Below are 23,852 nucleotides of genomic sequence, written 5' to 3' on the forward strand. Positions count from 1 at the left end.
GATGCACTATTGCTCTGATCCAATCTAGCAGCTACTAAGACACAGATTTGCAAAGGCACTTAGGTAGCTAAAGATGCAGACCAGTTGCCTGGTGGGATCTTCACACAGTGCCGATTCCCTCTTAAAGCCTGCAGGAGGTAAATGCCTCAGTGCTCTTCCACACCAGCCTCCCCACAACTGCCTCTGCCAGCTCTGGGCTGCCTCCTTGCCCAGTAAGAGCTAAGACACCACCATCTACAGCTCACTTTGCAACCAATGCTTCAGCCCTCGATGGCACACAGACCTTCCAAGAAAATAGCAGGTGATCTTTAGCTGCTTCCCCACACCTGCAAACCAGGATTTAGCACCGGGGAGGGGCAGGTAAGCCCTTTCACTCAACAGGTACAATCTTGGGCTTTGAATTGAAGTCAGAGATTAAGAGCCTCCCCAACCTACATCTAGGGGAACAGTTGTTGAAGCTGGCTCATGTCTTTTTTCCCCCAACACTGCTGCTGCTTCAACGCCTCCCCTGGTGCTTTATCATCTGATGTTTTATTTTAAGTGCTTCACCACTAAGACAGGGGCTGCTCTTGCATTCACAAAGCACCCGTTTGATTTCGGATGCTGCTGTGGGAGTAAATAATCCTTCTTTCCTTTCGCTCAGCACATGTTGACAGTAAATCTGTAAGTGGTTTTATTCTGTGGGGTTCTTTTTTTAAACTGAAGGTGTTTTAAGACAGGGGAAACTGAGGCACACAAAGAGGCCAGGGCTCACTCATCACTCAGCCAAGAGCCACATCACTGCCTGGGGCCTATGATCCTTAAAACCCAGAAGAGAAGGTGATGGGAAGACTTCCTCACACCCCAGCACACCTCAGACCCCCACGCCCCCAAGAAACCCAACCCCACAGCAATTTCCATCCCCACAAGCTCTGGTTTTGCCCCCAGAGTCACTAGAAGCAGCTTTGAGGGTGGCAGGGGAAAGCAGCGCTCACCCTTAGCAAGGTCAAGAAAAATCCCTCAAAATGTCACGGAGTTTTGAGAGTCCTAAATGAAGAAATTGCTTAATCTACCTGGGGGATTGCAGCTATTATATCCACTGCCGTAAACAAGCTTCAGATCCCGCTCCCAAGGATTGCGCCAGCAGAGAGGAGCAGAGGCTAAATTGACAAGTTGTCTCTGCTGCCCTTGAAACTCAATTTGTCGTCGCTCACCTCATTTCAAATTAGCACAGAAAGAAGCCTTGCCTGGCCAAGGCTGCTCTTTTGGGGCTGGGTTATGCAAGAACCCTGCGATTTGCTTTGCATGCTGGCAGTTCAGGGCTTTGTCCTATTGCAATGGGCATGGTGTGTGGGGGGGAAAGGATTCAATGCAGCCCCCTGAATGCTGTTAAAGCTGCCCCAATTGGGGAGAAATTCAGCCTTTTGCCAGCCAACTCGTTAAAGTTTCCCTGATGCAGCTTCCCACGGGCATGCAGGGAGCTGGGTGGACAAGAAGAAACAGGGTGTTGTGGGGAGCTGGAGAAGAAGGGTACTGCTTCTTGCTCTTCCTGACTTCATTCAGCACCCAACAGAGCACACTGGGCACAACCAAATCCCTGCAGACCCTATGCTGGGGGCTAAGGTGACAAAGCCACATCGTATGCGGTCACCCACAGCACATGGAGGGGCAGCAGGCCCCCCGTGGCAGCCGTTGCTCCCCACACAAAGGGCCTGTTGATGGCTCAGCAGTAAGGACAGCCTTTGGCCCAGACCTGCTCCTCAGGCACTGCTGCAAGCGCAATGTGTGGCAACAACAGGGCTTGTGTTTGGAGGGGGATAAAGAGCCAGTGTTTGCTGCTGCCAGCATTGGTGGCTGACCCCCAGCAGCCAAGAAGTGCCTGCCTTTCCACATGCCTGGATCCATGACCACCCTGACCCCCCCTCCAACACCCCAGCATCATGCTGCCGCCCCATAAGGGGCTTTCAGCTGCTGGAAGGAGGCAGGTACCACACTCAAGTCCTTGACTCGGGATATCCAGGGTAAAGGGAGTGCACAAGCACTTCCCTCAAGCATCACAGATCTGCCCTGCATCTTTGTCCGCTTTTTGGAGCACAACACCAGCACCTTATTCAAAAATGGGGTGGGAAGGATGTCTAAGCAAGAGCCAGACTGCAGTTTCCATCCTCCTGCAGATGTGGTATTTGGCAGCGAGCCCTGTGGGATGCAGTGGGACCTAAAGGGGCTGGGGTCAGCCCCTACCACCTTGCCCCTTTAACCTTCTGCCTCCAGAAAGCAGCCCTAGGTTAGACTGAAGAGAGCAGATCATTTTAAGTGGCATGTAGAGACACAGCCAATGCTTGTCCTGACCTTGACACCTGCAAATTGCTTGCAATTCTCCTAGGAGCACCATGTGTTAAAGCAGCATACGTTAAGAAGTTTCTGGTTAGTTCACATTTCATGGCAACAACTAAGTCACAAAGAAACTAAGTGCTGTTTCTTTCCCCAAGAAACAGCAAAGCATGGAAATAAGGGAAAGCAAGAAGGCAATTAATAGTTCCCAGTAAATCCCACACAACTGGGGGGCAGGTACCACTGACAGACCAGTTACAGCACCCAGAGGGGATCCCAGCTGGGTGCAAGACAAAGTTAAGGCCAGTCAGTGTCTTTTTCTGCTTCCCCCATCTCGAGTCAAACCAGCACAGGCTCACACCAAACACTCTTGTTCCAGCTCCTAGGTTTCAAACACATCACACACAGAGCATCCTTTTGACTCTGGTTGTGACCATCAGCAGAGAACCTTCCATCCCTCTTCTTGCCCTAATTTACCCCCCGCCCAGCCAAGGCACCCAGTGTCTGGTGTGACAATGGCCTTTGCTCACAGCCCAGGGAGGGGGCTGTTATCTACATCAGCAACTGCAGAAGGCAAACCAGTGCCTGCTTGCAGAGCGGATGGCAACACTCACCTTTCTACCTAAATTCGAGGCCAAGAGCATGAGCAGATGGAGCAGCAAGGAGGAAACATCCCCCTGCTGCTTCCATCTGAGTCAGCCCCTGGTGATTCCCATGCCCTGCCAGGCACAAGGGATGCTGAGCTTGTGGGGCAACAGAAACAAGCATGGTGGGGGGGAATAAGGCCCTGGACACCCAAGAAATAACAAAGCTATCCATCACAGAGCATCGAGCACATTAGCAGAAGCATTTGTCTGAGCAAATTACCTTGAATGGTCATTATCACAGAGCTTATTGCTCACTCAGTAGGGAGGGAGGTGTAAGCACAGGGAGCAGCTGGGCCAGGGCAGCAGGTTGCAGCAGGGCTGGTGGGAAAAAAAACCCTGGGCTCTGCCAAAATGCATCATTTCATCAACCCTTGCTTTCTCCCAGGCTTCTCAGCCCCGACCCGACAGCAAGACGCACCAAAGTCCTACCTGTGAAGGCTGGGGGGGGGAGCACTGCAGTCTTGCAACCCACAGAAGCCCTGCAGCAGCTGACTTCCCCTTCCACCAGATCCACCAGGAGCATTCAAAACACCCCGCTGGACCTCCTGCTGATTCATGTCACCGAGGACCCTCCCACAACCCAAACCCAAAGCTAAAGCAACCCTCAGAGAAGCCCTGCACCTTCCCGAGTCCCCACCAGCAGGAAGAGCTTTGACTGCGGCGTGTGATGTAGGATTTGACTTTGAGTGGTTATAATAAAGCGCTTTTATTTTTAAGCTGTTTTATCCCGTTTCCCTAGCTCACGAGGAGCGCACCTTGGTGTCAACAGGACTCTTTTGTCTTTGTAAGCTATTTTGAGGCAAAATATCTGTAAATTACTTCCCCCAAACCTCCGCACAAGCAGATCATGCAGAGAAAATAGGCTTTGCAGGAACGCGGTAAATTGTTTCTGTCACACAAGGAAATATAACCAATAGAAATCATTATGGATGAGTCATTATGAGAGGGACCAGAAAAAAAATTAACCTTCATCCATTTCCTTCATCTGCTTGTGTGCACGGGAGAAGAAAGGTGGCAAGTGCCTGCTAAGCAAATTCATTAGTGCCAAGCGAAAAAGGGGGGTGCCCAAGAAAGGAAAAGCCTTGGAGGGTGCTGAGTATTCAGGAGAGGGGTACACAGGGCTGCTGCAAAAGGAGAGATGCACCAGCTCCTCCCCATGATGGGAAGGGATGCTCCAGGGTGGGGGAAAAGCTCCAGTCATTCCTGTCACGCAGGGGAGGGATTCTCCTTTCCTGCTTTTGCACGCTCATTTTGTCTGTGTCCTCAAACCCCTTCTCAGCCCTTGCAACCATTGGGAGGTGAACATGTTTAAGGAGGACAACGAAGCCAAAGCTCCCCAAGCATGAGCAAGCACTGCCTTTCCCCACACCTACTGCCACTGAGTACATCCCATCACTTCATTTTCTTGCTTGATCCTCCGAAACACCAGCACACCTCACACCTGATTGTCTCTGGTTGCTGTTTTGGGGTTTTTTTTGTTAAATACAGAGAAAAGATAGAAGTGGGGATAAAAGTTAAATACAGAGAAAAGATAACACACATGGGGGTGTCTACTGCCTGTGTGGGAGTGGCAGAACCATCAGAGGAGTATGTGTGAATATGGCAAAGGAAAACATCTATTCCCACTCATTTGGGGTTAAGAGCTATCAATGTAATACCAGCTCGTGCGTCTACATCACCTATCACCCCTTCCCCACACTGAGCCCGCTCCAGCTCCTCACCCTTAACCAAGCGCTTCTCCTCCTGTGTTTTGCTTTGTACCTGTGTGGATTCGTTACAGATATTTATGAAAAAAAAAAGAGAGAAAAATCCATTTCCAGAGTGGCAGATAACGATTCCTCCAGCCACGCCGCGCAAACACCACGGTGGAAAAGGCTCAAGTGTTAAATGTTCCCTAATGTGCAGTAATTGATTTCCATGTGTGCAGTAATGGATTCGGTCACATCATGCAACAATGGATTTGACATGGGTTCTCGCTGATATTATAAACATAGTTAAGTCGTTAGCCTTGTGCCCGAGAATTAGGCCTTTAATAGCGCCAACCCCCGCGACCTGCTCCGGCTGGCCAGCGCCACGTCGGCCGCCACCAAAAAATCTTCAGGGCTGGTTCATAGTCAAGGACACAGCTGGCAATTTCACAGCTAAAAGCCGCTTGTAGCTACACGAAACGCAGCCCTGTGTTTCACTTCAAGCCCTTTGCTGGCGTGTCTGCAACTCCCATCCAGCTTTTCTCTTTCCCTGGCCTTTCTGCACAGGGGTTGTGCACCGCCAGACCTTGTCCCCTCTCACAGCAGGGATGGGCAAGTGGGTACCAGCATGGATTTTGCCTCTAGTGCATCCCCACAGCCCAGCCATTTACAGGTTCCCATTGCAAAGACCACTGGGAGAAGTCCATCGTGCCTCCTGTTGTATGAAAGACCAGCTGAAGCCCAGCAACATCTCCCCTGAGCTGTATCCTCCTTGGAGGGACAGAGTGTTGGGGCAGGGGCTAGGGAATTGTTTCTCCCTGCGTATTTACAACTCCTGCAGCTGTGTTAGAAATCTATTATTTTCACTCCAGCACTGCAGTACCGTTCGCCTTCTGTCGAGAAGTGATTGGGCTCCTGTCCGTCAGGGACACTGAGTGATTGTACCAAGAAAATTGCATTCAGCAATGGGGGATTTAAGAGGGTGCTTGTCCTCAAACAGGGCTCCAATTAATTAGCTTGGAGGAAGGGGCTGCTTGGGGTTTGCTTGGTCTTTTTCTGTGTTTTCCTTGTGCATTTAATTTATTGGTGGGTGGCTTGTTTTGTTTCCTTTTTGCTTTTCTGTTTGTCTTTAAGACTCTTTGCGGAATGATAAAGCAGAGGGAATGCAGTCACTGGGCAGGGGATTAATTGGCAAGCAGGCAAGAGAAATGGCTGGGCCAAGCCCTAAATCCCAACCCTCACGTTGTACCTGCCAGAACCGGGAAATTGAAAAGCCTCCTGGCCAGCCAGCCCAGCAGACTCGTGGGATTTTGGGGCACAGGGGCGTTGAGGACCACTGGATTCAGCACTGGGAAAGTAACTCAGTGATGGGGCTCTCACCCCAACTGGGGAAAATCAGCCAACACCAGTGGCACAGGCATGAGGGATACACCAGGTCTGCAAGAAGTGTGAGGGTGGCAGCAAGACTGAGCTCCCAAAAGACTAGGCAAGTCTTCCTAGGATGGTGGCTTCTCTCTGAACTGGCTCAGTGCTGTGCCATATAGGGTTGCAATGCCTCCCATGGTTTGGTCCCCTGCTAAACCAAGACTCCTTAAGACATAGATGATTCATTACATTATTACTTTCTTTTTCTTTCAACAAGCAGCACAAGAGAATTTGTCAGTAAGACAATTATTCTACACTTAATTTTACATTCAAAGAGAATTAGAAATTGACATTGCACATGAAGAGATACACACAACTGATGGCACCACATTTATAGGTTTTGATCAAAGCAGGGCAGAGATGGGGAGAAGCACTGTAAGAATGGATGTGATCCTGCACAGAAGAACATGTCCCTGTGGCTCAAGTACTGGTATGAGAGCTGGGGAAGCACAGCCTCTGGGATCCAATACCCAAATTGCCAATGGAAACATGTTCCCCAAGAGGGGATGGAGACCAGGACACTGGAGATACACATACAGCTGACTGACTCACTGTGTGACACCCATCTCCACTCACTGGGGACCTGTCACCCCAGTCCAGGCAAGCTCTCCCCAAATACAACCGCAACCATGTCCACAAGCACCCAGCCCCGCCACTTCCTTCAGACCTCCAGACATTTCACATGGCCACTGCCATTTCAAGGGGCAAGAAAGGTCCTCATCTTGCCCTCAAGCCTTAATCTTTCAAAAGGAATTGATCTTCAAAGCAATCTCCTCCCAGCTACACTGCAGACAAAGCTTTGATTTATGAGTTGTGGCAACAGCTGAGCTCTTCTGATACAGGAGAGATGGGAAAGCATTGGGTGGATGGGGCCAGTGCTAGGAGAAACCTCAACAGAAACAGTCACCCAGACCACAGCTAGAGCAAACACCACACTTTTGGCCATAGGAAATTCCAGCTTGCATTGTTTCCTTCATTAGCCTCCCACCTCCCCAAAGCAATTTTAAAAAGCTGACCTCAGCAATATCCCAGTCTCACAGGCTTCGTTTTTCTCCCACAACACTACAAACTGCAAGACAGCCTACATGCCAAATGATCAGCTGAACCAAGGGGATTTGGCTTCATTGAAATGCAACATTTTGATGAAATTTTAAATGAGAAAAATCGGTGATGGCCCCATGCAACGATTTGATTTGGTTTTGGTGAATGGGTGTTTCCATTTTGCAAACTGATTTGTTAGAAAATAGAAATTCAACCAGCTCTAATCAAAGTGCTTTAGGCATTTTTTGAAAATTTCAGTCTCCAGCTTCAAAACAATTTAATTTGTGTTGTAAAGCAGAGAAGTTTATGACACAGAGATACAGCAAATGGAAGCACTTTCTGACTTTGCAAACACTTCAACTTGAAGAAATTAAATTAATCGCAATGTGGGAGAGTAATTTCAAAAGTTCCTTTCCTGAACTACAGAAAGTACATTCAAACTCATCTAAAGGCAGACTGGATACATATAATACAAGGTTGTCATCCTCACGCTCACAGCTTGCTTTTCACTAACACCAGCTCCATTTAAAATTTCTTAGGGTCGTGAGCAAATGAAATAAAAGACCAGGCTTGTTTGTTTGGGAAAACTCAAGCGATGGGATCATTATAGAGAACATCTCCAAAGGAAAAGAGACAACACACTGAAAGAAAGGATAGAGAAAAATAGAGGGTGTATAGTGAAAATGGAAAGAGAATGAGAACATCACGAGAAACGCTCGTTCCAACAAGAGCCTCATTCACCCTGGCTTGTCTTTCCCTTCAGGGTTAGTTCTTGTTTCATTACAGATTAACACAGCATCTCTTCTCTCGCGTCTCACTCGCTGGAGATCACTACATCCATTTAAATGGATTTCAAAAGCCGGGATTGATCTATGCCAAGTTGTAATTTTGGACGCTAGCATGATGGGTAATGCACTCCAGCCTTTGCTGTGAGTGAAGGAGGTGTGTGAATTGCTTCCTTGATATGATAAATTCATTAGATAAAGGAAGTCAAGATAACAGGAGCAGTACTGTGAAAGCATCTGGTGGCACGAAGTACAGATGCACAGGAACAGGAGTCGCAGCATGGCTCGCCAGGTTTACCTTAGAGTAAGGAGCTGAGAGTTGTCCAGAGGATTGAAATGCATCTCTGGCTCAAGCAGCCCTACTTCCCCACTCCCACTCCTCTATCCCATCAGATATAACCACATAATATCACTCCGATGGCAACTTGAACCAGTGAACTCCATGGCACAGAAAACAGCTTGAAACACCAACCAGGCAGACCATGGGAAAAGTGAAATATCATTCCCCTAAATCCAAGGAGACCACAGACCTTGTCTGAAACTACTGCACAAAACCACCAACTCTGCAAAAAACACACACAGTTGCCAGAAATATGCTCACTCTGCTGTCCAGGCTGGCTGCAGAGGACTGGGCAGAGGACACTGACACAGCTACAGGCAGGATAATCCCTGCTACAGCTCCTGCCACTTCCATCTGCAAGCACCGGGGATGCATCAGCTCACTGAGCTGAGCTGGACCTCCCCAGCCTTCCTTTAAATCCAGCTCCAATGCCAGGGGCAAAGGGGCATGGCAGGCTCCAAAGTACCTGCTCCAGCACTTCTGCTCCCAGAAAAATAGGAGGGAGGGAGAAAGAGGAGGGTGCTTCAGCAGCCATGTAAGGGAGACTAATTGGTCAGAGGGAGAACGAAGTGATATAGATCATCAGGGTGTTACAAAGCAGGAGGCTGAAAAAGGAGAGAGATGCTTGTATGGAGAAATGAGGGGAAAGAACTAGGAAAGCCAGCAAGAGATTAGGGATGCTAAAAGCCAAAGGGTTTAGAGGATCCAGCAGTGCCTTTGAGGGCAAAGGAGAAGCCACAGAGCACTGTCCTGCAGCTGACAGAAGCTCAGGGATCAGACAAGAACAGGTCAGGCTCAAGCTCTTCCAGAACCACCCCCCACTACAATGACAGCCCGGAGTGTCTGCATCCACCCAGCCCTTTGCCATCCACAAAGCTACTTTATCTAAAACAAGCCGAGCAGTGAGATTACTTAATCAATACAGCAAGATGCAGGGAGGTGGAATCCAGCACAAAGAGATTACCGCGGCAGGGGGACCGCTCGCAGCCGCGGCGCTGGCAAAAGCCCTCCCTCGCCAGCAAGAGAGCTGCAGATTGATTTTGAGCTCATTAATCTGTTTGGGGGCCAGGCAGCAGCACGGTGATGCTGTGGGCGAGGTGGCACAGGACGCTGTCCTCTGAAACTTCAGCAGAGGGGAAATAATTTAAACCGAGATGTTCTCCCACCCACAGCACTGGAAACACAGGTCCTGTATCCAGGTCTTTCCAGCACTGCACTTGAGGCTGCATAAATAGAGCATCCCCTTTAGGGAATGGTGCTGCCCAGTGGATTATGTACCAAGCTGGCATCCCTGCTCTGCTGCCAGTTCAGTAGATAACCTTAAGGGAGTTAAATCCCACATTGGGTCCCATCTACTGGCTTCGAAGTAAAATAGGGATAAACAAATAGATTTCAGGTCCCCCAGGAGAAATCGCTCAGTAATTGTCATCTGAGTGATCAGAGAACGTACACAGGGGTCTCCAGCAAAGCCTGCATGAGATACCACAAAAGAAGAGCCAGGACATCTGCTGCCTGCAGGCATCACTGAATAAACTACCCCAAAGGAGAAGCTTTAGGGGACTACGCCTGTAATTGCCCCTTTGCCATCAGACCACACCAAGATATAAAGGCCACTTTCAGCTGCCGCTGGGGGCAGGGAAGGACTCACAGACCCATTGCTGTCCATCTCCACAGGTCCTCCCGCTCCCTCCACCCCTCTGCCCTCCTCATCGACCACCTGACATGGCACACAGGCCTCTGGCAAGCAAGAGTTCAGCTTCAAAGCAATTCAAATCCACAGATGCAAGAGGCTGCTCACAGCTCAGCTTAAACCAAGTTCACTGCGGTTTGGTCTACATCAATTAAGGAGAAATTTAAGCTAATGAGCAGTAAGTGTCCAGACAGGGCTTCACATCGATTTGCTTAAACCAATGTAAGAGAGCAAGTGCACGTGTGGACGTGCGTATGCTCCTGCGTGGATAACTACTGCACCTTGGCAGCTTGCCCCCAGATCTTCCTTGGTTAATGCTGAAGGGTTTTCAAACAAAGCCACCAAATTTGCAATCTTTAGCTTTGTTTTCAAGTGAGGATGCTCCCCCCAGCACTTCTAAACCCTCTGTGAAATAGTCACTGTTTTCTTTTGTACTGGAAAAGTTGGGAGATAAATTGCAGATGATTCAGTAAATAACTCAGCCTATGACCTTGATGCTTATTGATTCCTCAAGCTGTTTATCTTTCTTGTGTGCTCCCCAGCAAAAACAATTATCACTTAATTATAAAGCAGCTTGGCTTGAGGGAACCGCCAATTGGCTGGCAAGCTTTGCAAAGGGGTGAGTTCATCCCTGTGCACCACGCGGCCCCAACCAAAGCAACTGCTTAAGATTCAGAGCCACAAACTTCATTACTTTCTTCCTAGCTCGTGTTTTTCCCCCTCATTTTAAAATCACTTAAGGATGTTCAGCCAATCCGAGGTGTTCGACTGCTCGAACGCTCACAAGGATGGGATGGAAACAGCAGGTGCCAATACTGCAAAAGGGGGAAGAAAAAGAAAGGAGAACTATGGTGATAGAGAGATGCACAAAGAAATGCTGTTGGTCCTGGAATTAAAGCACCTGGACCTTCCCTCCTCCTTCAGTCACCTCGGGTAAGGCACTTTCTCCATCTCCATCGCATCCCCCCTTTTCTCTGTGCAGAGCTGTGGTCAGCCCACCTGCAAAATCCAGCACACAAAGTATCATTCCCACTTCTGACTGAAGTTGTGCAGTGCCACTGGGATGTGAATAACTGACAGCACACGGGCTTCTGCAGCCATGCATGCTTTCACAAAGCACTTAGTGACATCCATTAGCACAGGAGAAAGGGAATTATCATCCCCCTCCCAAGGCAGGAGGAGGGGAAGGTATCTCCCCCTTGGCTAGAAATAAAGCATCCACACTTTTTAAAACACATTTGGCCTGTGCCACCCTCCAGCAAGAGGACAACCCCACCCTGCACACACACACACACACCCCTTGCAGGAGCTTACAGAGGTTATCCTGAGTCCTGCATGGCTCAGGGTCTTGATTTTCAGACAGATCACCATCTGTTGATGCTTCTACACTGCTGATTGATGCTTCATCACTGACTGAGCTACTCCACCACACCCTTTACAGTGGAGGGGACAGCAGGACATCTCCCCTACAGCTTGGGGGGGGTCTGTGTATGCCTTGATCATTCCATGGGGCATCACAGCAGTTTTATTTCGTGGAAGACTTTCTGGGATATGCTGCTGGGCTGCCTGAAACCCTCCTTCCACCCCCAACAAAACCCAAACACCAGCCAATGCGATTAGGGGACTCCTGCACCCTGATGAAATCAGATGCTGCAGACTGATGGATCCTACACAAGGAAGAGCAGCAGCAGCCAAAACCACTAAACAGGCCAAATATTATTACATAGTATATATAAAGAAATAAGGGATGGGGGATACATCCCAGGGCAGGAGCTGCGTGGGACGCCTGTGTCCCTGCTTTGCAAGCAGGTAGCAGGAGCAAGGCCACACGATGGCACTGCATTTTCCAGAGCCCTCCGACGATGTTTTGCAGCAGTGCCAGGCCCTGCAAGACAGACACACGATGCTGCATTTGCCTTTGCACTAGCAGGAGCAATGGCTGCATTGCTTCTCAGAGGAGAGAGATGCAAAGGGAGCACAGCACGACTGTCCTGAAACATCCCTGGTATCTGAAAGGCAGCCAATCCCAGGAACACAAAGAAGGAAACGGCTCAGGTTTTTGCAGGGAAGTTGCAAAGATCCCATAAATCTCTGCAGGCTCAGCAAGAGAGGGTCAGGAGCAGAAAATCCATGCCCAAGTGCTGGAGAACCCCTGAGCCAGGGTCACCGCAGGGCAGCTGTAATGATCCCGCTCCAGCAGCCTTGGCAGAGCAGCTCAGACATCTCTCTGACAGCACTGCTTAAAGTCCACGTTGGTCCAGGGCAGAGGCACTCCAGGAGGGTGCTCTGCAGCAGGACAGACACTGCAATGTGCTTGCAGCAGCCCCATCAGGCAATTTCTCATCTCCAAGCTCCAATTTAAAGGAGACTTGGGTGTCATCAGTGGGTACTCTGAGAGCTTTTATACCATTAAAGAGCTCCCAGTAAAACTCAGGACTTGGATCCAACTTGTCTGTAGTTCCTGGGCTATTGGTTTCAAGTAATTCCTGCCTTACAACCAGAGTCCCAAGGACTGCACACAGAGCAAGCCACAGCTTTGTACAGAGGTTGTTACCACTACCTGAAACAAGAAGAGCCATCCATAATTCCCCTCTACCCCTTTCATTCACCAGGTATCAGGAAAAAAAACACCTATGCTTTTTGGGGTTTTGTTTTTCCTTTTAGAGCAGCTTAAGGAGTGAGGAAAAGCAACACCTTCCCCTCAAACCCATCCTTCCTCCCCACTGTTCTTGCACACAGTGGATATGCCTTATCCCTATCCCACCCTGGACACACATTCCCAAAGGTGAGTATGAATATCCTCTGCTTCCATTCATCAGCTGCTCAGCCTCGTGGCAGGAGGATATTCCACATCCTTGTGTTTCCACAGATAGGGAAGCCAATTCAGCCTTGGAATTAACCAAGTTTCACAGCCTCTTATTCCCCAGGGAGCATCCAGGAGCAATCCAGTCTGTGTGGTACCCTTGCAGGAGGGGATTGTCACATTAAAAAACCCTCTAAATGCTTAAAAGGGTTTTCGTTTAGACTCTCCTGCTGCAAAGTGTCTTCAAGGGCCCCAGATTTATTATTTCATCAGAAGATCAGAGAGGGGAAGTTTGTAGGAGATCAAACAAATACGAATACATTAGAAGAGACAGTAGGAGAGGCTGAAGAAATTTTCTGATTAAATAAAGAGCCATCAGCATCAGCACCAAGCAAGGCAAGTTGTTTTCCCCTCACATCTCCCACCCTGCTGACCTCCCAGCCCCAAACCTGATCCAGTCAGCTCTGACCAGGGAGACACCAGCAGGGTTCTGGGTTGGGGAATAAACCCCCCAGTGTCAGCAGGGCTCACCTCCCATCTCCCAAGCTCCTCTCAGCCCTTTACCAACACACCAACTGGAGGATTCAAGGGAGTTTGTTTTTCCACCCCTCCAAGAGAAGATCTGGTATGAGATGGTCAATACCAAGTCCTGGAGCATTACCCAGGATCTATGGATGCAGCAAGAAAACTGACATAAGACAGGAAAGCATATTCCTCTTGTCATACACAATGGGAAACAAAACCAGTCAGAGACAAGGCTGTGAAGCTTCTGAGTTTCACTACAGATCTAACATAGGTATCCAAGCTAAAACCCAGCAGTGTTGCAACATTTCAAGACCTTCTTGGCACCTTGTTACGCTACCAGTTAATAACAGTGGGTTTTACCACGACAGAGGCCAGTGTGCTTCCTACTGAAGTTGGCTGTAGGCACAAAGATTTGGAAAATACTCCAAAGGAGGCAATGCAAAAGAAAAAAGATGGATCTTCTGAAAAATACCTTTAAGACAGGCCTTGATTTGCTTCCTGGCTCTGCTGCATATTCCCTCAGTTGTTTCTCTCCTTGTGCCTCAGTTTCCCCATTACACAAAGAAACCTCATCACCTTATTTTCCCACACTTTGGGATGGAGAAATAGCTCTCCAAAGCCACCTGTGCCAGACACCACTGCAGTCTCCTTCAATATCAGCTGGTGCTTTTGACCCATTAGAAACTGGAATTTGCCGCAGAAAACAGAATCCCAGACTGGTCTGGGTTGGAAGGGACCCCGAGGATCACAGAGCTCCAACCCCCCTGCCACAGGCAGGGCCACCAAGCTCCAGACCTGGAGCTACACAAGGTTGCCCAGGGCCCCATCCAACCTGGCCTTGAACACCCCCAGCCATCCTCACGCTACGCCAGAGCCACAAGTCAGGCCCGTGCTGCTGGGCGCCGCTACTTCATGCGGTGCCTCCTCCAACATTTGTGAGTTAAGACACGTCAGCCTTTCTGTTTCCTTGCTCCCCTCCCCGGCCTGTAGCAGCTGAACAGGCTTCAGAGCCTTCTGTTCCCATCCCACCCCCGGCACCTCTCGGCTCCTCTGCAGCTGTCAGCTCACTCGGCTTCATCTCGGGAGATCAGTGGGCGGACATGAATATCCTCCAAACACACATATATATGTGTGTGTAGCAGTGTGCACAGGAGGGCCTTGCTGCTGCTCACACGTCTCGTGGGAGCAGGTCAGGACGTGGGTTTGCCGGCATCTCTCTTCCCTTAAACCCTCATTCACAAGGAGGAGTGTCACACCTCCGAGGTCAAGCCACGCCAGGTTTTAATTCATTAAGCTAACTCCAGTGCTGGCTGAGTCTGCAGTCTTGGAGAAAAGTGCTGCTTTACTGGGGTAGAAATGGGAAAGCTTCTCTTGCTGCTGCCTGGGTGGTTGTCACCAGCGTTTGGGCTCCCACCAGCACCTCCTCGGCTAGCCCCAGGCTAGGGCTCTTCACCCAGGGGTCCATGCAAGAGCAGCAACACTGGCTACCAGCAGATCTCTGCATGCCAATGCACATGCACCAGCAGCTTTTTGTCCTCAACACCACAACACAGCGGTGCCTGCATGCTACCAAAAGTCACCCTCCAAGTAAGCAGGCATGGCCCTGTCCTGAATTACACAGGGGAAGCAACAGTGGTGCTGCTCCCCAAGACAAGCCAGCAGCTTCCCCCTCTTGCAGACCCTTTAAATAACCAGGCAAGACACATCATCCCCAGGCAGGTTTGTGAGGCACAGGAGGTTTGCAGGAGCATCTTATTGGATGCTCCACAGAGTAGCAGAGAACCTCTGTGCAGCAGGGCAGGAGGCAGGGAGGTGCTATGTCACACAAACACCAAATAACTCCAGGTGCCCTCAACCCCACCATACTCAGAGCTGCCAGGGAGGAAAAAGGTAAGGGAGGAGGAGGAAGAAAAGTCCTCTCAGTCATGGCATCTAGGCAGAGGCAGCACCTGCTTCTGCCCGCTCCAGACTCAGCAAAACTCAGCTTTCATCACTTGATAGTGTACATGGCTTGCCCACGCAGACACACAGAAATCAATGCTCATCGATCCCTGAGCCAGGAATTCATAAACTCCTTTAAAGGTCAAAGATTGATTTTTCACTTTCTGTAAAAAGAGACTCCTGCCATCATCCTCCTGCCCCCATCACTGGCTCGTCCCGTGCTCCCCTCTCCCACCCTGCCATGCCATGCCAGCATCCCAGCAGGTATTGGCAAAGCAAGTGCACCTTCATCTGCTTGCACACAGCCACCATGTCAACACATACATGGCACATACAGCACCACACGGTTGGTACAGGCGCTCATGGGGGTCCATTCAACTCCTCACTTGCTGGAGGTCCTGTTTTTAGGGGCCAAACCCTTGCAAACAGCCCTCCAACCAGGCTGGGGGGAGCAGCATCCCTCCACTTCCATGGTCTCACCAAGCAGGGGCTGGATTCATTTGAGGACCCCCCATAACTGGCTGTTACACATCTGTAGACCTAGAAAATCCCATCATATAACATCCTCCAGCAGCTCTTTGCTTCAGAGGCCAGCAACAGCCTTGTCCCTCTCTAAATGCTTCTTACCTCCAGCCTCACAACACAAGGGTGGAATGGACATGCCAAACACCCCAGCAGGGGGTACGAGCATCCCTCCCCTAAACCAACCGCTCCCCTCCCCTGCCCATCGGCTTGCCCCGGGCTCCTCTCCAAAAGCAGCAGCCAGCAGCTACAGCTAATTGCTGAAAAATAACTAGTCTCCATTTCAGGGTGCTGTTTTCCCTTACTTTAGTAGCTGGCAAATCAATCCTCTGAGGGATTATAACAGCCCTGCCCTGGCCCCATTCTCTGGATTCCTGGCTCCTTTCCCTGGCACATGTGGCTAGAGATCCCACCAGCTCTGCCCAAATCCACACATGCACCCCCCACCCCAGCCTGTCTTCCAACCAGTTTTCACACCCATGGCACCATCACCTCAGAAGGTCAGCACTTCACTCCATTAGGTCCCAAAGACTTAATTGCAGAAGTAGCAACTCCAGACAAGCCTTTTCCATCACCCCCATCCCCACATGAGCCTGGGCTGCCTCAGCACCACATATCTGGAACAGGCTGCCCAGAGAGGGGGTGGGTGCCCCATCCCTGGGGGTGTTCAAGGCCAGGTTGGATGGGGCCCTGGTCAACCTTATGTAGCTCCAGGTCTGGCGGTTGGTGGTCTGCCTGTGGCAGGGGGTTGGAGCTCTGTGATCCTCGAGGTCCCTGCCAACCCAGACCAGTCTATGATTTTATGATCTGTATTCACTCCTTGCTCCTATCCACTCCATCCAGACACAGGATGCAAAGCTTCTAAACACAGAAAGCTTTTCCCCCAGCTGCACCACAACTTATTGCTGTTTGGAGGCACAAGAAAACAGATTTAAATGGCACTGGATTTAATTGATTTCTCCCCAGTTCCTCGATGGAAGTTCAGTGGGGAAGGCTGGCAGTGCAGAACCACAATGGGTGCAGACAAGAGTGGCATGCAGAGGAGCAGCTGCTGCAGGAGCTGATCCATGCCTTGGCACGTCAGCAAGGCTTAACATTTAATTGAGCAAGCATTAAAGGCAGTCCTAGAAACCATCCCTGTGCTTGGAGGTAAAGGGCACCTGTTGCAGGAGGCAGGTTCCCTTCTTTGCAAAGCTCAGGGAGGCACTGGCTGGTTTGGATGCTTGACTGCAAAGTACACGTTTCCCTGCTAGGAAAGCATAACTTAAGTGATCCTTTGCAGCAAATAAAGGGTTCAGTGTAACAGCATAACCTCCTACTGAAACATTTCCCTCCAAGGGAAGTTTGGAAGGGCTTGTGGGGAAAAACCTCAGCAAAACTCACAAATTATTCCTTTTTATAGCAAAACTGCCTGTGTTTCAACAGAAAGCATAAATGCCACTTTCTGGCCAGCACCACCAAGCTCTGTCAGTCCTTGGCTGGTGCTTTCTGTCCCAGCTTGGCTGTGCACAGCCTTTCTCCTTACACGTTGTCCCTCCAAACACGCACTCGGTGCCACAGCATTGCATCTGTGCCCAGGCTCCCTGTGCTGTGGGAAAGGGGAGATGATTATGTTATAGGGAATGGAAGTGACTGTCAGCTCTCCCCCACCTCCTTTGGATGAGATTTTTTTAATGCAGAAGGATGCTCAAAAAAAAAAAAGGAGAGGCACATGAACACCCCTAATGAGCATAATTAACATTCTACACCTGCTGCTCATGGAAAAACAGAACTCTAAGGTTAAGGTGTCTGGGATTTGGTATGCTGGTTTGTGGCTGTTGCAGACATGGCCCCAGACCCAAAACACCAACATATTTGGAGGGAAGGGATGGCAGGAGACCGTTTTGGGCCGGCAGCACAAAAGCCAGATTCAGACTGAGCACAAGCCTCATGGCAGCTGCTCGATGACACATCCAAGGCCACTGGAAAAGGGGAAGGGAATACCACCAAGCCATTAAAGCCAACTGACAGAAGAAGATTATGTTAAGAAAGCCTCCCCAAGCTTTGACGATGCTGCTGGAGCAGCGTGGTCCAACAGGGAGAGAGGAGAAAGCTCTCTGGATGCAGTGGAGGATGGACAGCCATGCAAACACCCCCCAACAAAAGCCAGCTCAGTTCCCAGCTCCAGCATTTCTTTCCATGCAGCCTGGGGCAAGGCATTTAATCTCTCTCTGCCTCATTTTCTCAGTGCTTACCTCAGAGAACTTTGGGCTAAGACTTTGTCTTACAAGGGGTTTGGCTACACTTGACTGCTTACTTTAAATTCAGTAATTGCCAATTAAATCTACATGCTAAGCATACTTTCATGGACCAGGCTTTTTTCCCCTGCTAAACATGTTCACCTTAATTAAAGGAGTCTGCAAGTCATTGCAAAGCCATCATATGTCCTGCCAGCTCAGCCTTATCTTTTAAGCATTTGTATCCCCACAAACCAAATTTCCTATGACTGGCACTAAGGGATGGGACCTTCTATTCATTAGGGGCTTCAAAGTGCCACTAGGCAAGAAAATTAAATCAATGCAGATGGGAGGAGAAGGATGTCTGAAAGAGACAAATATTTTCAGGAAAGGGAGTAGAGTGGCTTAAACAGCATTTCTTGACAATATGGGACATTCTGGGGGGAAAAGGGGCAAAGTTTGCCACAGAGGTTAGATCTGCAAGCCTCTTGCCAGCTTTTCTGCTTTTTACTGAAAGGATGTGATCTGTGTATTTACAGTTTATGAGGCAGGTGTCACGTTTGGGTTGTGACACTCTCCCCTCCACCCCGCTCCCTAAATAGAGAAGATGGCAAATAAAAGGGAGATGTCCAACTGCCAGAGGGAACACGCTCTCCAGGCTGATTTCAGATCATAAAGTCTTTTGTCACATCGAAGGACTCAAGCCAGGCAGCTAAAGAGGATAAAGGTGATTAAGCAAGCAAGAGATTTACCTGCTCTTCCGAGAATAACAGCTCCTGCCTGATCAGAACCACGGAAGGCAACACCTCACACTCACACAAGGTTCACACTAGGTTGCACCTCCAATCCCAGCCCTCTGCAATCCACCCTGCCCATGACCAGCACAAGCTCTTAATGCCATTCAATTAACAACCACAGCAAGCTGCAACAGTGGGGCTGTGCCCCACAGCACCCATGGGACCAGCTCACAGCACGAGGCTGCTTGCTCCAAAACCTTCCTGCCCAAGCACCCCCCACCAGCCCTTGCAGTGGGGCTGTTGGAGTCTTTTGAGGTAAAGCCACCAGAACTTTGTAGGAAAGCACTTTTTTTTTTATTGAAAGAGGATTTGTTTCAGAAAAGCTGTCAAAAATGTTTAATTGATGAAAAGCTGGATTTCCAAGGAAAGACATGTTTCACAAGTGACACTGATAGCCATGTGAGTAGAAAGTCTGGGATTGAGTGTGAGGAGTGGGTGGCAACGCAGGGGAAGAATACATTAGAGTTGCAAATGCAAAATGAAACAAAGCCCTCATCGTTTTGAAACCCTTTGCTAAGAGGGAGTTTCACTTTTTCACCTGATCAGCAATTCACATGGTACCGTTTGGTCACCAAAACGCAAGGACAGGTCGAGAGCAGTGATAACCCCCCTCACCCCTGGAACACCCATTTCACAGTCACAGGAAAGGCAAGGAAAACCTGACATCTCCCTAACACAACAGAGGGGCTCAGGGCTGGAAAAAGAATCCTCTAGCCCAGTGCAGGCATGGACCTGAATTTCACCTGCCCCAGGCTCTGAGCACCGACACAACTCATGCAGCTCATCATCAAGCAGCTAGAAGACGGATTTCTTGCTCCTGTGCCAGATGATGCAACACATTATACACACCACTAGTGTTTTACCATCTATTCTGAGCAGGAGGTGCTCATTTAAAGAAATCTAGAGGGAGGTGGGACAGTGTCTATGTGATTTATTGCTGCTGTACCATTGGCAAGAGCTAGCAGCCAGACGTGGTAGGACACCGAATCCTGCAAACGGGTACCAGGAGAGCTGAACTCCACTGCTTTGATGTCATAAAACTGAAGTTAAAATGAGGAAGGGAATGCGACAAGGAAACTAAAGGATCGAAATATTCCCTAGTATTTTCTGAGGAAAAAAACTTCTTTTTACCCCTGTGGCTTATAAATCATGCAGTAAAACTACAAAGCTAGAGATTCCTCTGTTTGACTAATGTTGCTGCCTTTTCCTCAGAGAGGAACAGTTTGACCTCAGGATGTCAGCATTAAATAAGACAAAACCATCGAGGACATTCTCCTCTTTTAATCAGAGCTGTTGTCTCAGTGTTTCACCCATTTCAAAGCACCTCCTCTCCACCTCTCTCCAGGGAGCCTGTTGGCTCTAAGACACCCATAAACTTTTGGGAGCAGATACAAAGGCTGCTCAGGTAGCTCCCCCTGCACTAAGACGCAGTCCCCAAGGCTCAGACTCCCCATCAATAAATTCAGAGCAGTGTTTGAAGCTAAAGCATGGCCCCAGGGTGGAGAACGATGCCAATGAGATGGGGTCACAGCAGTTTTTGATGCCTTGCCATAGGAAGAGCTACTGATTCCAGCTGCTATGGCCATGAGATGTTTTAGGGGCTGAAGAGACAGATGTGCTGGGTGCCTCTGGCAGAGCAGTAGCATCTCAGAACCAAGAGCAAGGCCCTGAGGATGGGATTTTGCAAGAGGGTGGCCTGGGCAGCAGAGGAAAAAGAAAGATGCCCTTCAGCTTTACATGGCAAAACAGCCTTCCAAACCTGGCCTCTGGGGAAGCAAAACGTTCAGTGTCACCACTGCAGTCAGCTTGAGAGTGTCAAGGTGGGTTCTTGTCTAAAACACAGCTGGATAACAGCTGGAGCAGGGTTGGACTCATCTGTGCAGCTGAAGGGTTAAGCTACTTCTGAAGAGCTCGTGGTGGTTCTTCACAGTGCAAGAAAGCTTCAAAGTGATGCCCAGGGGCCCTGTATCACACAGGTCTAACTCTAAAAATCAGTCTAAAGGGTTCTCCAATAGCATGTACCTAATAAGGTTGTTCTGTTTCAATGCTTTCCCCTGAATTTTCCTGGACAGCAAAGGCACCCAGGATATGTCTGGCCTCCTGATAAAACTCAACACAAGCAACCAACAAAAGGGACTAATTAAAAACATGTATGTGTGTTTCTGTGGCTGAAAACAAGACCAGGACAGGTGAATCAGCTGAAATACCCTGCTTCCAGACAGCTTTTCTTCACCATCTCTTAGAAAAACCATCTGTCCAGCTGGCTTCATAGGAAACACACACCATTTGAAAATAGTTTGCCTGGAAGTTGGTGGCCCTGCCTATGGCAGGGGGTTGGAGCTCTATGATCCCTGGGATCCCTTCCAATCCATGCCATTCTATGATTCTTTGTCTGAATAGCATCAGCCCTTGGGACCTGCAAGCAAAGAAGGAGAAACAGGAGCTCCTTCAAGGACAAAGGATGGGCTTTCTCCTCAGCCTTCAAGAAATAAGCTCGACCCCAGGAGGACAGCAAGAACCACCCTCCTCATCAAGCAATGCCTCAGTCCTTATGGCTACTTTGGATCCAAGAAACCCCAACAACACTCCCCAAAAACCCTGAAAAAAGCACGTGCAGAATCAGACAGGGCTGGGAAAAAACATCATCACTTTTAAAGCATAAGGGAGTGAAAAATGCAAGAGCCACAGGTTATTCAGCTTAGGGCTTTTTCATTCCCTATTCATGCAAATTATGGGGGGAATTACAGAAAACAGTTTGATCACCACTAAGCTGCTCTTGGAATAATTTAATGTTTAGCAAAGTGCAGCCAAAAGCAAACTGGCAGTTTTCAAAGAGCCCCTTCAGTATCAAAAAGGCTGATCTCTTCAGGCAGGGCTGGGCACCTCCCTCCTGGAAACTGGGTCCCTACAAGGAAGAGAAAGGGTCACCGAGGCACTTCTGAACTCTGCTTAACTGCAATTCATGATTTCTGAGCTCAGCCTGGTCACCTGAGGCAGATGGGATCAGTTCTGCTGCCTGGTATTTTTTTCAGGTGGCCAGTGAGAACAATTCCCAGCAATGACACAGCCACAGCAGAGTCACAGCACCTGGCTCTGTGGAGAGGAGCCAAACAGTGGGGGCAAGGAAGAGCAAAAAAACCCCCACCCAAGCCCAAAAAAAGGCTGCTGTTAGGTTTGGTGTCTTATAATCTAGGGTAGCAAGTAGCTGCTTTAATGGAAACAGAGCTGGCCAGATTGGAAAGGAGGGAGCAAAACCCCGACCAAATGAATTCTCTGTGAGACACAGCTTGCCAGTAGATCTGCTCTGTGACACCTCCTGCAAACTCCAGAAATGCAAATTGCATCAGAGCTCAGTCCCACCTCTGCAAAGAGCAGGGAGAGGCGAGCGAGCAGGATGGCACCGGGCAGCCCGGCGGAATCCTAATGAGGCTTCGCAGGCACCGCGGCTGCAGCGTTCGCCCACGGCCGGGATGGACACACAGCCCTGCACACCCTGCCTGCCCAGAAACACACTGTGGTGCTGTTTGTGGGGATGCTGTGGGTTAATGCCTGGTTGGGGCATGTGAAATCCTGCAGTGCAGGAGGGACAGAGGGGTGGGACTGCAAAACACCTCCTGAGGCTGGCAGATAAAAAGCATGGCAAGGACCCATGCAGTGCTCAGCCAAACGGGGCTCCACAGTCTTTTCTGTTTGCACCCATCACACTCCTGGAGAGCCCAAGCCTCCAGCTAACCACACAAGTCACCACCCTGACACCTTTTCCCCGTCTAGCCCCAGCTAACAGCATCCAGTCCCAACAGATCACAGAATCACAGAGGTTGGAAGGGACCTTGAGAGATCATCAGGTCCAACCCCCTGCCCAAGCAGGGTCCCTAGGACAGGGCACACAGGTCAGTGTCCAGAATATCTCCAGAGAAGGAGACTCCACACCCCCTGGGCAGCCTGTCCCAGGGCTCCCTCACCCTCACTGGGGAACAGTTCTTCCCCATGTTGGTGTGGAACTTCCTATGCTCCAACTTGCAGCCGTTGCCCCTTGTCCTGTCCCCACAGACACTGAAAAAGGGCTGCCCATTTCCCCCTGCAACCCATACTTCAGATCTTTATAAACATTAATAAGATCCCCCCTTAGTCTTCTTTTCTCCAGGCTGAACAGCCCCAGCTCACTCAGCCTTTCCTCACAGGGGAGATGCTCCAGCCCTTAAACATCTTTGTAGCCTCCTCTGGACTCTCTCCAGGACATCCCTGTCTCTCTTATACCTTGGTCCTCCCCGTCCTTTGCCACATGGTGGAAGCACCAGGTACTAACACCAACACAATAAAAACCCCCAAGAGCTCCTGCCCAGCCCAGCCAACCTCAGCACCACCTCTCTAAAACCCTTGTCTGCCTTACCCTCCTCCATGCTGGCCACAGCTGCATTTCCACACCACTCTGTGCCCATCAAGCCATAGCACAGAAGCCTGAGAAAGCATTACAATTGCAGCAGCACAGACCCAGGTGGGAACCCAACCATAGACCCTCCAACACTCCCGCACCAGCCCCAAGGAGACCAAAGACTGACTGAATGACTCTGGCAATTAACTAACTTCGTCTCTAACCCAGTTCCTTTTAAGGTAAATTTGCTCCTGTTAATGGAAAAGGGTATTCTGGTTTTCCATCACCTGCCAAGTCATTTAAAAAATTGTTTTCCCCCTTCTCCCCTCTGCATTCACGACTTAATTGCAACAGCTCTTTGACAGCAGATAGGTTCCAGTGGGCTGCCACTCCAGATGTCAGGAACATGTTAGCAGGAAAGGGCCCTGTAGGATATTTATGGCTTTAATTCCTCGGTAGAGGGTTTTGTTCTGTCATGCGGTGACACACGAATTGCTACTCATTTGATCCCGTATTTCCACATCAGTGACACTTTATGAAGGGGCTCCTGGCGTCTCTTTACTGTCTCCCAAGTCAGCGGTCCCTCTGCCGGCCCCGGCCTGAATAAGCCAAGCAGCAGGGGTGGCTGGGAAGGCCAGGAGAGCTGCTCAGCAGCAGGGCTTGGTGCTGCTGGAGCATGAGGGGGCTGCGGGCTTGGGAAGAGAAAATCAAGTGTAACAAACCCAACAAACAACTGCAAAGGTGCCTGGA

This window comes from Gallinula chloropus (genome assembly GCF_964237585.1).
Source record: "Gallinula chloropus genome assembly, chromosome: 24".
NCBI lineage: Eukaryota > Metazoa > Chordata > Aves > Gruiformes > Rallidae > Gallinula > Gallinula chloropus.